Raw genomic sequence first — 18848 nt, forward strand, 5'->3', positions numbered from 1 at the left:
TATATTATATTGTATTTTAGTGCAAAAGATTGATCAATAAATTATATAATATTTTAAATTCTAATAGTATCATAAAAGCTATCTATTTTTAATAATTAATTTAGGATAATACATATAAATATTTTATTATTTATATAAACACACAATTACAGTTGGGGATCGGATGGGGAGACACTAATCTCTGACCCCGACTCAATCCCTGAAATATTTATAAAATTTTCCCTGATTGGTGCTCTATCTTTAAAAATATTTCGAATAAATTTCAAATTCCCGACCCGAACAGAACGAGGTTGGGCGAGGAGGATGCCGTCTCTGTTGGCCTTCTCGTGTCACAAGTATTTATGGACAGGCTCTCTTACTTTTAATGGGTTTCTCTTCTCCTTAATATAGGTCTAAGCAGGGAGAATTATAACAATAAAGTTTCATGGAGTCACACACTTTCATGAAGATAATTATACACTACTTAGAGATAAGATAATTGAGTTGATTTTAGAGGAAAGCAGTAGGTAAAGGTTCACTTGAAGCGCATTGCATAAGGTTACTCTTTATATCGATGTTGTTGGTATTGAATTTGGAAGCAGAATTGTTGAATGTCACATAATAACTTCATATATGCTCAATCAGATATTCAAATTTATTAAATAAACTACATTAAAATGTGGTAATCATATTTGTATATAATTAACATAGTGAACACTTAATTCGACATATATTAATAGTAGGACGCTTAACAATAATAATAGTCCGGGGATTAAAAAGTAGAAAATGCAGATAAAATGAACCTGACTAAGAGAAAAATACCATATTGCCATTGAATCTAATAACAAAATTCATGGTCAAAATATCAGAATACTTATAATTATTTATTTTCCAAAATGTTGTTAGATCAATCAGATAATTTAGTGGATATCAGTGAATTGATTATCATTTCACCGGAATTCATTCTTACTTTGCCCATGTTTTCCGTTCCTTTTTTCTAGACTACCCATGTTTCTGTTTAACTTCCTAAAACACCCTACTTTTTCATTCTCTCTCTTACATGTAACATTTCTCCACCCCAAACCAGCAACTCACGTGACTTTTTTTCTACTTTTATTTTTTATTTTTTATTCAATAAACTAGTATTCATTCTCTTTATACCTTTCATTGATTTTAGTCAAACTTTAAATTATTTAATTTATATAAAAAATATTATTATGAATTGTAAAATGATTTTAAAAAATTACATTTAAATTTCTAAATTTTGAATTATTATTATTACAGCAACTTGTAGTGAATTGTCAAATCTAACTTTTTCATGAGTTGTTAACTCCAACTTCAGTGAGTTGTTTTAAAACTTTGCAGTGTGTTGTCACTTTCAACTTCTTAATAAATTATTTTCAGCTTTTTAGTGTATTGTCACTTCAATTATTATTATTTTTATGAATTTATTCTATAAATAACTTCGAGCAGGCTGGCAAAATAAAACAAACTCATCATGTTAGTTTTTCAATTTTTTATTGTTATGAGTTTTATGTGTGTTTCTCGCTAACAAATATTTTTTTACAGATGGACAATTCTCTTCTTCTCAATGAAATGGCAAGATCAAATGCAATATATAATTTAAGTGGTGTTGATGATGATCAAGATTATCATAATGAGTCGGAAATGGATAAATCTGAAGACTATGAAATAGACAATGACGAGTAAGATGATTCAGATCATAATGTCGGCAACGATAATGAACATATTTCAACTGCCCTATGGTTTACAACCGAAGAAATTAATGTCTCATCATGTAACTATTCGAACGTTAATCCACTTGATAATGATTTATTTGAAGGTCAAAATTTTGTAGATAAGCAAACTGCGATAAGTGCTGTAAAAGCAAATCATATAATTTATTTTAGGAATTACCATGTTACAAAAAGTGATACAACACGGTATAAGGCAAAATGTATTGTGGAAGATTGTCCATGGAGAATTAGGGTATGAGGCAAAATGTGTTGTGGAATCATTGAAACCATGAAAAGGGAGGAAAATGGCTATGCCGGTGAGTGGGGCATACATCGATTTTATTTGTTTCATGTACGTAGTAACTTCTGTTCAACTTTTACAGGTGCACATTTAAAGATGTTGTGTTGGGTGGCTAGTAACACATCTCAGTTATGAAAATTTGAGGTAGCAATGACACAAATTAAAGAGCTTAATTATGATGCAGAAAGATGGTTGCGAAAGATTCCATTAGAATTGTGGACTATGTCTCATGACAGAGGTTTTCGTTATAGCCAAACAACGACAAACATGATTGAGAGTTTTAACGAACTTCTACGTTCTGCTCGATTTCTACCAGTTACAGCAATGGTGAAGTACATAAATGATCAATATGTAAAGTTAGTTGCGCAGAGAAGAACTCAAACTTTAGATGATCTTCAAAATGGTCATATTGATTGTAAAAAATCAAGGAAGCTGTTTGAAATTGTTGAGCAAAAAAACATCTACGCATAGAGTTATTCCCTATAATGAACAAAGGGGTGTCTTCAAAATCATTACTACGCAATACGAATTCAAGAATGGATCTTGGAAAGGTGGTAACAAAAATAATGTGGACATAATGTGAACCCGTGTAGAGGCTTTTATTCCTGCGAAAAATGGAGCCGATATCATTTTCCATGTTCACATATTGTAGTAGGTTGTTTGACTTGCAACTTGGATTGGAAGCACTACATTGAATCATATCATAATATTTCAGTGTTTTGTGAAATGTGAAAGTATGAATTTAACCCAATCCTTAATCAAGCATAATGTACATTTTCACTAACAAATAATTGGGAGATGTACGGGGTCCTTATTTCTGATGAAGCCACTAAGATTGGATTCTGCGACCCCAAAAAATCCCAAGAAATCGTTACTAAAGGCCAAAAAAGTGTTGCTAAAGGCCAAAAAAAGGCTATTGCGACTCTTTTTCGGGGTTACAATTTTAGGCGTTGCAATAGAGTTTTTTGCAACCCCGGGGACACCTTATTGCAACCTTTGGTTATCCGTTACAGAAACATGCTATTGCAACACCAATGGGGTTGCAATAGGACTTGAAAAGTGTTACAACAAGGTTTGGGCTATTAGTACAATATTTGTGGGCCCCATATATGGTGGGGCCCCACCAGTGGGCCCACTGGTGGGCCCACATATGGGGATATTGATGCAACCTTTTTACAATACTTTTTATTTTTTGAAACGTTTTTTAGTGTTTTTTGCAACATTTTACACTGATTATTAGCAACACTATAAAGACCTATTGCAACACTTTTACAAAAAAAATGATGGGAACTATTTGTAAATTAGCATGCCCATAAATAAGACCATTGTCTTAAAACCAACACAATCCACAAACCATAACAACAATCCACCAACCATAACATCAGTTACCCCATACTACCACTACCTTCACCATCACCATATTACCATCCTTATACCACCAATTGTCTACCAACCATAAAACAAAAGTGAAAGTTTTAACAAGTTAAAGTTACAGTTCAAAATCTAAACATAGTAGTACTGAGAAAAATAAAGTAGAACGACAATGCTACTAGAACGCTTCTGACTAGGTAGAACCACCTCTAGTAATAGGAGTGACCATGGTAACAGGAGTGCCATCATCATGGTCACTTGAAATTGTGGCACATAGCTCTGCCATATTGACATTGAGGCTAGGGTTTGCTTCACCTAGTTTTCTCAGCACCCAAATAAAGTTCTCCTGCATCATGTTCATCTTTGCGTCAACTTCTTCTTTTTGCTGCTTCATCTTTTCTTCAATTTCTGCAGTAACTTCTTCCCTAATCTTTTCTGTCAAGTCATTGATTTGCGACTTCGTCGGGCTAGAACCTTTGACAGGCTTGACAAATCTCCCTACAATCCAAGAAGGATCATGTCCTTTTACATCCAACAAAAGCTCATTCACACCATCAGTAAGTCCTGATATATCATTTTTCAAGACATTTTCAATTTTTTCCTACCAAATAAAGCCAGAAACAAGTCAATCCAAATATTTGTAATCCATAATTAAGACTAGCAGGTGATGAACAAAATTAAGAATACTTACAATTATGAAGTTAGTTACTCTTCCATCAGTTTTATACTCGCGACCGGGTTTTCTTTTTCGAGTCTTAATAAAAACTGTTGCGTCTGAATCCTTGGCCTAGATGCAAATTTAAATCCACTAAAGTTACTCAAACCAATTTTGACTTTTTAAAGAAAGAAATGAAATAAAAAACATTTATCTAAAAAACCTTTATCTAAATTTCTTTAGATAAAGAAATATAGAAATGAAAATTGTAGACTAAAATTTCAACACTGTATTTCAACACCTGTATTTAGATAAAGAGTATGACCAGCCATGAAGAAATAGGGGGAGAAGTTGTGAAGAGGGAATTATATACTAGAAGGAAAATATGGCAAAATACACATCCCTTATTCCATAATATTCATCTACATACAGGTGCATTTGGATAGACTAACGCATAGTGATTCAAGTAAAGAAATTTAATATTAAATTTAGTGGAAATCTAGTGTCTTGTATGTGATTATAATACATTGATTTTTATATCGATATTCAATAATGTGCATCAATAACGTGCAATACTTCAAGACATTTACCAAGTTATATTTCACGGATTACAGGTTATTAAAGGCCCCCAGGTCGTATAAAGATAAAATGTGATTGTGTGATTATTACAAGAGTATTTACTAAAAACGTAGGCTCAGATCTCACTGTAATATTCGAGAATTATTTCACATACACGCAAACTACTACAAATGCAGACATTTATACAGAAAGAGGGGAAGGAGAGACAGAGAGAGGGAGAGAGGGGGGAGGAAGGAGAGACAGAGTGAGGGAGAGAGAGGGGGAGAGAAAGGAGAGAGAAAGACTGATGGAGAGAGAGAGAGAGAGAGAGAGAGATGAGCATGCATACTTCAATACACATAACATACACAGAAACATACTTGAATACACACACTTCTGCTTCAATAAACACAATTCGAAACCCTAATTTGAAATAAAAATAAAAGCTCAATTTATGAATAATACCTGAAGAAATAAGAATGCAGTAGTTCAAATCGATCGAAACCCCCAAACTTCAACTCCAATTGTAGAATCCCCAAACTGGAACCCTAGTAATCAAACCCCGAAAAAGCCCAAATCCACGCCGTAATCGAACTCCAATTGAAGCCAGAGATGAACGAAGTGTAAGATTTATGAAATTTATGAGAGAGTGCGAGATTTGTGAGAGAGTGTAATTTGTGAGAGATGAAGTGAAGTGTGTTTATTTTGCTGAGTGAAGTATGTTTCTATTTTGTGAAATTTGTCTGAAAACCGGCAATAACCAATTTCAACTCCCCGTTTGTCCAAAAATTAAACTCCCGCCCATAATTTTAATCCCAGCCCACCTCATTTCACCATCAGCCCAGCCCCATTTCACTATTCATAAAAACACAGCCCAGCCCAATTTGCTTTTTCTCAAATTTAAATTATTAATTACTCTTTATTTTAATAAATATTATTTCAAATATTTAATTACGAGATTATTAAATATATATATATATATATATTAAAATGATATATAATATACATATATATAATAATTTGTTAAGTTTTATAAATCACGTAGCTAATATTATTAACTTCTAAAAATAAATGAAATATATATTTCAATTATTATATCATTTCTATGTAATAATTATTAATTAGTTAAATTAAAAAAATCATCTTTAATCATCTATGTCATTTTGATAACACATTTGACTGTACCGCAACATCAAAAAATAGGGGTTGCGATAAACATGGGTTTAGAATGCTATTATTACATTTTTGTTTGCAACCCCGGTGTGAACGGTTGCAGAATCCAATTTATGGCGTAGTGAGAGGAAAAAAAAAATAAGCATGGACAGAGGGGGCAAAATTCACGAATTCGTACTGAAATGAAATGGATAACACTCAAAAAGTGATTGTTTGTGGAAGATGCGGATAAGGACATACAAGACATAGTTCACGATGTCCTCACTTTCGTCGTTAGTATTCGATGCCTATTAATTATTTGTATTTTAATTTGTTTTGCGATGTATTTTATATTCTAAGTAATTTCCTTTATTTTAATGTTTGTGTGATGTATTTTTTTTAATGTTTAGTTAACATAATTTTTAAATATCTTATGCATATATTTATTTAAATATATTATGTTTAAATTTTACTTTTATTATAATTAAATTTTAAATTATTTAATTTATAAATTAAAAAAATAGTTAAATACTAGTTTATTGAATAGAAAATAAAAAATAAAAGTAGAAAAAAAGTCACGTTGCATTATGATTTGAGGCCGGAAAATGTCAAATATAAGAGAGAGAACTAAAAAGGTAGATATTTTAGGAAGTTAAAAAATGTTGAAAAAAGAACCAAAAACATGGGTAAAGTAAGAATGGATTCCATTTCACCAACTACAAATTAGGTGACAGATGATATGTCAATCTCCTGCCTGACCTGTCTGCATCCTCGTTTACCATATACTACAGACTTCCTCTTTTTTTTGAGGAATTATTAGTAGCTATATGTTTAAATTCTAAACAAATTGCAAAAACTGTGAAAGTATATATTTATTGAAGTAGTTTGGATGCATGGTAAAGATAGATGATGGAGTAAATTGTTGTTGGTAAGGAATGTAGATGCAGCCCATTTGTGTTGACCAGAATCTTATATACATAAATATACAATATATATTTTCAATGCAAATACATTAACAGTGCATAACAAGTTAAGTTAGTTAAGAGTGCATAAGTGTAAAAATATCATGGAATTAACATTTTTTAATATACTTAATTTTTTGGAAAGAGTCTTATAATGTGGGAGGAAATAAAAACAGGAAGTAAAGTATTTTAAAAAATTATTAGGTGCTAACGTGAGGGGGGTTGGCTAAAGGGTGTGTAACCCGAGTAGGTGAACCAAAAAAGCACTGAAAAATACACACCTCACTTCCCCCCGCTATCCCCAAGCACTAGCCTGCCTTTCTTTCTCTCACATCATTATTATTATTATTATTATTATTCACTACAAACATACAATTCTCCAAATATGAATTCCATCCCACCAACATTCCAAGTAAATGACGATGAAGAGGAGGAAGCTTGTATTGAAATTCGAAGGCACAATCGATTTACAGTTAAAGTATGACTGTTCACAAATGGGACAGTCTCTATTACAAATGAGACAGACTGAATCTAAATGAGACAGACCCTATTGACAGCAGAATGTAATTTGCAGAAACTGAAACGTGCAATGCTGGAAATAAAATAATGCAAGAACACCAAGAGTTTTTCACTTGGTTCGGCCCCTATACCTAGTCTATGGCCTACATCCAAGTCCCCATGCCAACTAGCATAGAGAATGTATTATATCCACTTAAAATAAAGTACTTACAAACTTTCCTTGATTACAATCTTGGCCCAAATGAAAGAACTTTTTCCCTAGCACACAGCTACCTAGCACACAGCTACTTGGCCTTGATCTTGTAATCAAACTTCCCACAACCCGGGACAAGTGATACAATACACCTTTCTTCCAAATACAAAGATTATGATATGAAAGATTACAACTCGACTATAACTCTCAATTAACTGGATAAACAATGTATGTAATCAAGAGAGTGTTTTTCTCAGAAAAGAATAAGATTGAAAGTGCAGAGAGTTGTGTTTCTGGAAAACATCAAGTCGGTTATATATAGAAACCATGTAACAGATAGATTGTATTTCAAACTCTTTTGAAGATAATAAAAGATAAGATTAGGTTTGAAATATTTGAATGATTATAAACCAGTAATCCGTTAGTTTGTTTCTTGAAAGAGATAAACCTGATAAAGATTGGACATTTGAAATAGATTATGTTTATCCAAAATAGAGTTTGTTTTGAAAAGATAAGACAAAGGTTATCCAGTTAACTAAGTTAACATTAAACAAAACTCTAACTAACAATCTGATTTGCTGTGGACTTCTTCAATGCATCATCAGAAATCTCGGATTAACATTCTCCCCCTTTTATGATGATGCCAAGGGTAAAGAAGTGTTATGCTCCCCCTATCAAAAACACTTTAATCACCTGTTGCAATATGTTAGATAAAAACAGTGTATATATACAACAATCAGTTGATAATCATGTGAATATGCAAATGAGCAAATGAAACATATGACTTATCAAATGAGACAGATAAATAAATGGGACAGCAAATAAGATTAAAAACCAAGCACCCAACAGTACTTAAAGTTATAAAACCTTAAATTTTTAATCTAGCACATAAACCAGTGCTAGCCAAACCAAGATAAGAAACAAGTCTTAACCAACAAAAACCAAAAGCCAAATAGAAATAGAAGCAATCGTCTTAAACAATCATAACACATAGATTTTCTCCCCCTCAACATCATAAAAGGCGGGTAAAGAAACTAGTCAGAATCATCAACTTCGACAGGAGCAGAATCTCGAGTCTTTCTCTTTCCCTTGTTGTGGTAGGCTGGCGGAACACCATACTCAGAGAAGAGCTTGTCCAACTGGCCTTCATCTGGAGCTTTCCCATCCCTCTTGCGAAGTCATTCTAAGATATATGAATGATATTCAGCACGAGTCATCCCAAAAGCGTCAGGTGGAGGGACTGCAGGCAGGGGCAAAGGGGAAGTAATCTCGGCCAGAGTCATATCACCAAGCCAGTCCTTTTTCTGGTGCCATAGCATGCTTCGAGTAGAGACCTGCTGAGATATGTACATGGTTTATGTACCAAGTTGATAGAAAAGCTTGACAAATTCTTCCTCCCATGCCTTGGCAGTGGTAACCATTCCCTCATGTAGCGCACCAAACTCAAAATCTATAGCCCTACTCACCTTCTTATCATGGACATGTAAAATCTCCAACTTTGCATTTATTGACTCAAGAGAAGCAGTGACAGATTTATTAAACATCTCATAAGAAGCACTCATCATACTGACTTGCGAAGTCAGGGATGCCAAAGACTCAATAGAAGCAAACTGGGTTTTAAGAGACTCCAAAAGTTTGTTATTTTCAGAAACTTTTGACAACAACGATTTCAATAAAACAGAGTCCTCTTGATCAGGATCAGATATATAGTGAGGAGACTCAGGAAACGAACCAAACGACTTATGACCCTCACCAAAAATAAGAACACCAGACTCAAAAATCTCAATATTATTAGCAGACAAGACAGACATAACAAACATGTTAGACACTGGCTCAGTGTCATCATCATTAGAAACAATAGAAAAATGTCTAAAGATCTTTGTCAACAAAGCAGGAAAGGACAAGTTCATAGACTCATGAGACGCACAATGACTCATGTATTTGATAATCAACGAAGCAATATCACAGGGGGTTTTAGTCATGAAAACCGAAATTAAAACAACATCCTGATAAGTGACACGGTCACGATCACTTTTACGAGGCAAAAGATTTGTATGAAACAATTTAAAAAGCAATAAAGCAAATGGAGTAAGATCATGTACCATGGGCTTAAGAGAGGTACCGACAAAGTTTTTACCAAGAATCACTTTCAGCTGTTCTTCATACTGTAGTCCTGGAAACTCCATGAAAGCTGCATGCGTGGTATACGGACAGATACCGGAGCACGAAATCCCACAAACTCGAGACAACAAATTAGCATTGAACACAATCGGAACACCTTGAACCTCGGAATAAACTATATTCTCCTTCATCATTGTGAAATTAGAATAAAATTCCCGGACCAGAGAAGGGTAAATAACATCCGGTAAAGACAAAAGAGATTTACAATACAGAGCAGAAAACAAATCAACAACCCCAACTTGTTGAAGCAAAACAAGGTCACAAAGTTGTTCTTTAAGAATGGGTTTTAACACGGTTTTAGGCTGAGAAGATTTCTCGGGTGACATTGGAGTAGAGGTATCGGGATTAGTTCTTTGGCGTTTCGAACTAGAGGAGGATGGGTTAGGGTTTTTAGGATGTTTAGATTTAGAACGGGTGTTAGGGGTCGACATTGTTGAGGAGGAAGAGAAACGTTTGGAAAGAGGAAAAGAAAAAGAAGTTGAGATTAAATAGAACAAGAGAAGAATATGAAGAGTTAGAAGTGAGATAGAAGTAGAAAAGTGGAGTGTATCTCGAAAAACGAAGAGACGGCACAGAGATTGAGAAGAAATAGACAGAGTAGTCAAATCAAGTTGAAAGACTTGAAGGAAAATGCATGCAACTCGGTTCAGTTCCAAAGTTCAAGAGTCCCATCAAATAAATACATATAAATTATATATTTAGACTGAAATACGTAAACTAATAATACCAAACACGGAAATTAATTCACAAAAATCCATCAATAAATTCTATAGACCAATTAGCATTTAAATTAAGCAAATAATTAAACACTCAATCATGCAATTTCAGTCACAAAGGTGAATTATGCAAATAATTGACATAAATAAACTAAATAATATGCATGCACAGATGTAAAAATATGATAACTTAAGGAGAGATAGTGCACATACCAAGTTCACGTATCATAAGACAAAAATAGTCTTCACCTAAAGGTTTGGTGAAAATATCTGCTCTTTTCTTATCAGTTGAGATATAAATTAACTCAATATTACCTTTTGAGACATTATCTCGCAGAAAATGGTGACGAACATCAATATGCTTAGTACGAGAATGCATAACAGGATATTTAGAAATATTAATAGCAGAGGTATTATCACAATAAATTGGAATATTTGTATAAAAAATACCAAAATCCTGCAATGTTTGTTGCATCCAGAGAATTTGAGCACAGCAACTACTAGCTGCAATGTATTCTCCTTCAGCAGTAGAAAGAGCTACAGATGTTTGCTTTTTACTGTGCCATGCAACCAAACAATCACCTAAATATTCACACGCACCACTTGTACTTTTTCTATCAACCTGTGACCCTGCATAGTCAGCATCTGAAAAACCAATTAATTTAAAAGAAGTAGAACTAGGATAAAATATTCCAAGATCTCTAGTTCCCTTAAGATACTTGAAAATCCATTTAACTGCATTCAGATGAGATTCTTTAGGTTGAGATTGAAAACGAGCACATAGACAAATGCTATACATAATATCAGGACGAGAAGCAGTTAAATATAATAACGAGCCAATCATACCTCGATATTTAGTAATGTCTACAGGTGTACCTTGTTCATCCTTAGTGAGCTTGACAGTTGTACTCATCGGTGTAGCTTTAGCAGAAATATTTTCTAACGCAAATCTCTTAAGCAAATCATTAACATACTTACTTTGATGTGTGAAAATACCTGCAGCAGATTGGTTAATTTGCAAGCCTAGAAAATATTGCAATTCACCCATTAAACTCATATCAAATTCTTTATGCATGCAGTTAGAAAACCACTTACACAAAGATTCATCAGTTGATCCAAACACAATATCATCTACATAAACTTGTACTAATAGAAAATGATTACATTTATGAAAAATAAAGAGAGTTGGATCGAGTGTACCACGAGTGAAACCATTCTTTAGCAAAAACTGACTGAGACGCTCATACCAACATCGAGGGGACTGTCTCAATCATTAGAAAGACTTTTTGAGCTTGTAGACATAATGTGGATATTTTTCATGAATGAAACCCGGGGGCTGCTTTAAGTAAACTTCTTCCTTGAGATAGCCATTCAAAAATGCGCTTTTAACATCCATTTGGTAAAGCTTGAATCCTTTGTGAGCTGCAAATGCCATTAGAATCCGAATAGCTTCGAGACGAGCTACAGGGGCATATGTCTCGTCGAAATCAATTCCTTCTTGTTGGTTGTATCCCTGAGCCACTAAACGAGCTTTATTCCGAATAATGTTACCATCTTCATCCTTCTTATTCTTGAAAACCCAACGAGTACCAATGACTTTGGCATTAGAAGGAGGAGAGACAAGTTCCCATACTTGATATCGTTCGAACTGGTTCAATTCTTCTTGCATGGCTACTGACCAACATTCATTTGCAACAGCTTCTTGAGCATTTTTCGGTTCAAATTCAGCAACAAAGGCACAGAATGCACATAAGTTATGAAGTCTGCTTCGCGTAGAGATTCCTTGATCCAAATCTGTAAGAAGGTTATCTGGTGGATGATTCTTAACTGTTCTGGAAGACTTTGGCAGTTGGATAGTACTCATTTCCTCTTCATTAGAATTATCTGCTTGATAAGGAATACGAGTTGTCTCTTTTGATTGAGACTGAGACTTGGAATGAGACTGTCTCATTTCTTCTTGAGTAGAGTTTCCTTGCTGAGAAGTGAAAGAATTATTTGACCATTGATCAGAAGTCTGAGGAGAGTCTTGAGAATTTCCCGAAGAGTTAGATGAATCAAGAGTTCTCGGACAGTCTGATTTTTCCTGAGAGACTTGACCCTTTTGAGAATGAGACTGTCTCATTTGAGAAAGAGACGGCTGATCAGCAACATCTTGTTCAATTTGAGATATCTTCAAGGCAGATTCATTGAATGCAATGTTGATAGATTCTTCAACTTTGTGCTTGATAGAATTATAAACTCTATAAGCCTTGCTTGTAGTAGAATATCCCAAGAAAATTCCTTCCGAAGACTTAGCATCAAATTTTTCTCCAGTGTTCTGTGTATCTAAGATAAAACATTTTGAACCAAATACTCGAAAATAACTGATGTTAGGCATTTTATTCTTAAGCAATTCATAAGGAGTTTTAAGCAAAATAGGACGAATAAGCACTCTATTTAACACATAATACGAAGTGTTTACCGCTTCTGCCCAGAATTTACGTGGTAGATTACTTTCATGAAGAAGAGTACGAGCAGTTTCCTGTAGAGTTCTGTTCTTGCATTCAACAACTCCGTTTTGTTGAGGAGTACGTGGGGCAGGGAATTCATGAGTAATGCCTCTAGATTTGCAGAAAGTTACAAAATTTTTCTCGAATTCTCCTCCATGATCACTACGAATAGTCTTGAGCTTTAAAGAATACTTAGTCTCAAGGTTAGTAATAAGATCTTTGAATTCACTAAAAGCTTCATCTTTAGTACGCAAGAATAACACCCAAGTAAAACGAGAGTAATCATCTACTATAACGAAAGCATAATTTTTACCTCCCAAACTTACATATCTTTCTGGACCAAAGAGATCTAGATGTAACAACTATAAAGGAACAGAAGTTGATACTTTATTCTTTATGGTAAAGGAAGTTTTCACCTGTTTTCCAAGCTGGCAAGCTGAACATGGTTCTGTCTTCTTGTATTTCAGCTTTGGTAAGCCTCGAACTAACTCATATGAAGATATCTTTCGAAGTAGATCCATATGAACATGACCAAGACGCCTATGCCACAGATTCTGTTGTTCTTGAACAGTAGCTAAGCAGATTTCTTCTTGCTGCTCATCGAAATCTAACACAAAGATGTTTCCCTTTCTTTTGGCTACTAAAGCAAACTCGTTAGCTTTATTACCAATATAACAAACATCTTTATCAAACTTAACACTATGACCAACATCAGTTAACTGACTGACACTAATAAGATTATACTTTAGACCATCAACTAAATGAACATTATTAATAGAAAACTTGTCGTTACCTATGGTACCTTTACCTACAATACGTACAGTATTGGAATCTCCAAGAGTAACTAAGCCTCCCTCTTTAGCGATTAATGAGAGAAACTTTGATTTATCTCCAGTCATGTGACGAGAGCAGCCGTTATCAATAATCCACTTGTTTCGAGGAACATGGACTTTAAAGCATACCTGCAAAAGATCCTTTATCTCTTAGGTACCCACATGACTTTGGGTCCTTGAATGTTAGTATCATAAATCTTATACAAATGCATGTCAGATTTCTTAATCCATATTTGAACAATATTAACAGATTTCTGTACAGATTTAGATCTAGTTGCTGATTTAGGATCGTGGCCCTTAATACCACATAACCGAGATGCAGAATTAGTGTGACCAGATGCCACAGTCTTGACATTTTTCATAAGGCATCTTGTATTTCATTTGAGTTCTTTTGTAGCCACTTTGAAAGACTTTCTTCTTGGCTGATCCGTACCCCAAACTCTCTTTGTCAAGAGAAGATTTCTGTTTGGCAAGTAAAGCATTCAAGATTCCTTCTCCATGGAAACATTTGGCTAGATCAGTTTCCAGCTGGGCAACCTTTTGCTCGAGTTCAGGAACTTTAGAATTAGAAGATGCATTTGATTCGGTAGAAAAAGTTTCCTTCTTTAATGCATCAAGACATGCATCTTTCATCTCGATCTCATTCTTGAGGTAGTTGAATTCTTCTTTCAGCTTAGAGACCTTCTCAGATAATAGCTTGTTTTCTTCTACTAAGGATTCATCTTTGATGGAATTATCAACCTCATTAAGAACCTCACTCAATGCTTGTTTAAGATAAGCATTCTTTTCTCATAACTTTCTATTTTGAGCCTACAAGGTTAGTACATCCTGAGATATATATGAATTTTTATTAATTTGAACAGTATGTACTTCATCATTGTCACTAGAGTCAGATTCAAGTCCAGCAAAACATAGTTGAGCTAATTCATCATCTGAGTCAATTTCTACTTCGGAATCATCATCACTCCATGTGAGTAAAGCTTTCTTTTTGGCTTTGAGCTTGTAGCAGTCTTTCTTGAAGTGACCTTTCTTTCCACACTCAAAGCATGCATCCTTGTTTTGATTATTTTTGCTTTCCTTGCTTGAACTAGGTCTGAATTCTTTCTTTAGAAATGAAGACTTCATGGGTCGTTTAGATGCATTCTTTTTTTACCAGAAATTTGTGGAACTTCTTAGTGATAAGTACAATCTCCTCATCAGAATCTTTAGAAGAATCACCTGCATCTGCATTAAGAGCTAGAGTCTTTTTCCTGGGGGCTTCATCTTCTTCATCATATCTACGTAGCTGGTTCTCGAATTCCTCTAATTCACTGAATAGAGTGAGAGTTTCCATAGTTGATATGGATGGAGAATCCTGAAGGATGGTGACCTTTGAGGAGAACTTCTTAGGCATAGCTCTGAGGATTTTTCTGTTGATTTCAGCTTGAGGAATGATCTTGTCGAGTAGTGAGATAGAATTCATCAAGGTCAAAAACCTTCCTTGAGCATTTTTGACACTTTCATCTCGTTCCAACCTGAAAGATTCATAATCACTTATTAGCATACTAAGTTTCACTTCACGTACCTTAGACATTCCTTCGTGGCTAACTTGGATAGTATCCCAGATTTGTTTAGCCGTAGTACATGCAGAAACTTTGCGTAGTTCTGTTGCAGCCATTCCACTTAGAAGGGCATTCATGGCTTTAGCATTGTAGTTCAAAGCATTGACTTCTTCAGGAGACAGATCCTTTAGAGGCTTTGGCTTTCCCTCTTTCATAGGAATAGTTATGCCATTCTCAACAGCATCCCATTCATAAGCATCCCGCTGAAGAAAGATCTTCATTCGAAATTTCCAGTCATTATAATTTTCAGCTCCAATTAAGAGAGGAGGGATATTGATTGACACGCGTTCTGATTGCGCCATGGATCGCTAGCAAAACAGTCACTAAAAGACAGGTTAAATGCACCTGCTCTGATACCAAATGAAATTCGAAGGCACAATCGATATACAGTTAAAGTACGACTGTTCACAAATGAGATAGTCTCTATTGCAAATGAGATAGACTGAATCTAAAAGAGACAGACCCTATTGACAGCAGAATGTAATTTGCAGAAACTGAAACGTGCAATGCTGGAAATAAAATAATGCAAGAACACCAAGAGTTTTTCACTTGGTTCGGCCCCTATACCTAGTCTATGGCCTACATCCAAGTCCCCATGCCAACTAGCATAGAGAATGTATTATATCCACTTAAAATAAAGTACTTACAAACTTTCCTTGATTACAATCTTGGCCCAAATGAAAGAACCCTTTCCCTAACACACGGCTACCTAGCACACAGTTACTTGCCCTTGATCTTGTAATCAAACTTCCCACAACCCGGGACAAGTGATACAATACACCTTTCTTCCAAATACAAAGATTATGATATGAAAGATTACAACTCGACTATAACTCTCAATTAACTGGATAAACAATGTATGTAATCAAGAGAGTGTTTTTCTCAGAAAAGAATAAGATTGAAAGTGCAGAGAGTTGTGTTTCTGGAAAACATCAAGTCGGTTATATATAGAAACCATGTAACGGATAGATTGTATTTCAAACTCTTTTGAAGATAATAAAAGATAAGATTAGGTTTGAAATATTTGAATAATTATAAACTAGTAATCCGTTAGTTTGTTTCTTGAAAGAGATAAATCTGATAAAGATTGGATATTTGAAATAGATTAGGTTTATCCAAAATAGAGTTTGTTTTGAAAAGATAAGACAAAGGTTATCCAGTTAACTAAGTTAACATTAAACAAAACTCTAACTAACAATCTGATTTTGAATCAGAAATCTCGGATTAACATGCATGTTTTCCATGCAACTAGCAAGCGCTTCTGTTTTGCCCATGGTTCTCAAATCAGCCATAGAGCTTAATCTTCTTGAGTCCATAGCTAATGCTGGTCCCGGTGCTTATGTCTCGCCTTCTCAGCTTGCGTCTGCCCTTCCTTCCACCCAACCCGACACGCCTGTCATGCTTGACCGCATCCTCCGACTCCTTGCCACCTACTCTGTGCTCAACTGCAAACTTCGTCATTTACCTGACGGCCGGGTTGAGCGCGCCTTTATGGATTGGCTCCTGTCTGCAACTTCTTCACTAAAAACTCTGATGGTGTGTCTATGGCCCCGCTTTTGCTCATGAACCAAGACAAAATCCTTATGGAGAGCTGGTATTTATGGCCCCTTTTTTTTATTACCATGTGTATTGTTATTCACATTTTTATTCCATTTTTGTATAGACATCTAATAATTGCATGCAAGTGATTAATTATGTATACTATAGATATCACTTGAAATATGTTGTTCTTGATGGTGGAATCCCTTTTAACAAGGCATATGGAATGACAGCTGTTAGGGCGAAAACACGCACTAATATTCACGCAAGTATACGCGTTCGCAAGTAATATAGAATACTTTCTAGTTCGTTCCCTCAGAGACTCAGACTAAATTATTGTCTAATTAAACTCACTCACCAATGTATGATTACTTCTCAATGTTAAGATAATAACACTTAAAATTATTGATCAAATATTAACTATAATTAACTACTTAATTAACCACTTAACTAACACTTCAAATTATCAATAATAAAATACTCATGAGATCACAACTTCATTATTACTTCCTTCTATAGCCATTGTTATTACCTTTAGCATGTCACAGTGATGACATTAATCGAATAATACGAAACTGATAAAAGCCAACTTTCATTGTACTAATACCATTCTACCAAACATCCACAATTAAGATAGAAGTTGAATAGTCATCAATTATGTTGAGTTCCTATATGTCTACAGAAATTGACAACACAACGATTTAAGCACAAGTTATTCCTTTTGATTACATAGGGCAAATAAAACTGTTAGAGTTACCCACTAATCATGCACAACGTACATGAACCTATGCTAGCATGGCAAGTTCTAAATCTCAAGATCCACCGTCGCTTCACAAGAGATTAACACCCTATCTTATATGTTCGCGACGCACATAAGACGAATACGCGCAACCAATACTAGATATCATGCAATCATCACACACTAAAGTATTAAACAATTAACTAAAGAATTCCATAATAAATCCGTTGTAACCCCATGATCACGATTAGCCCATAATAGAACTCATCGCCATCATGGGTTCATATGAAATCATGATAAACAAACACAAGAAAATAATAACTAAACTAATTATATTAAAACAGAGTACGTCACAAGAGTAAATAAATCAAAGTAAGAAAACTAGCATCCAACGTTACAACGAAACAAGAATCACAAGAATATATGCTTCCTCTTCGTTGCGGTGTGCTAAATCGGTCTTCTTCCTTATCTCCTTCGCTTCTTGCGTAAAACACAATCTAAAACATAATCTCCTTCATTATCTCTATGAAAACATCTCAAATCTACCTATATAATAGTCCCATAAAACTCAGATTACATAGAAGTTGGAAGCCACACAGAAGTAGAAGTCTAAAATAATTCAGCTTTTTCCCCGACCTTGCGCGGCCGCTCAGCATTTCTGCGTGGGCGCGCAGGCTGCTGCGCGGCCGCTCAGCATTGCTGCGCGGGCGCGCAGGACCCTACTAGAAAAATTCCAAGCTTGCTCCGTTTCTTCGCCGTAATCTGCCCATTCCTTTCCTCTCGCAATGGTGAACACATGCCAAGGCTTATTCTTGATGATTCCTCCCCCGAAATGCAACTAATACCCTGAAATGCATAAACACTAGAAAAACGTATTAAATACACAAAATACTTGATTTCAAGACACCAATTTAAGCCATTTTAAGACGTTCTAAGTGGTATAAAATGCCACTTATCACACCCCCAAACTTAAATCGATGCTTGTCCTCAAGCGTCACAGACTCAAAACAAATAAAAATATGCATGAATGCAATCTATATGAAAATGCAACGATCCCCCTTACTACAATTAACCAACCAAATTGTCACATCTCAACGAATGCAGTTAGACATCTAAAGATCAATAAACTCATGCAACCGGACAAACAGCCAGAAACGTGGTGTGTGCAAATGCTTAACAGATATGCTTCGGAACTAGACCAATTACTATGACTAGACTATCCTCAAAGCAATCCTACGATTATACAAAGAATAAAAATTCTAGGCACAAAGTGATATACAACACTACAAGAACTCTGGAGCTTACTACGGAATTGTGCTTTTTA

The 18848-nt window shown here is 34.9% G+C and overlaps 1 pseudogene; it reads left to right on the plus strand.

Moving 5' to 3' along the window:
• The first annotated feature begins 7099 nt into the window (after positions 1-7099).
• LOC141677972 (caffeic acid 3-O-methyltransferase-like) overlaps positions 7100-18848 on the plus strand; it is a 31339-nt pseudogene continuing 19590 nt past the window's right edge.

The sequence above is a fragment of the Apium graveolens genome, chromosome 8 (genome assembly GCF_009905375.1).
Source record: "Apium graveolens cultivar Ventura chromosome 8, ASM990537v1, whole genome shotgun sequence".
NCBI classification, from domain to species: Eukaryota; Viridiplantae; Streptophyta; class Magnoliopsida; order Apiales; family Apiaceae; genus Apium; species Apium graveolens.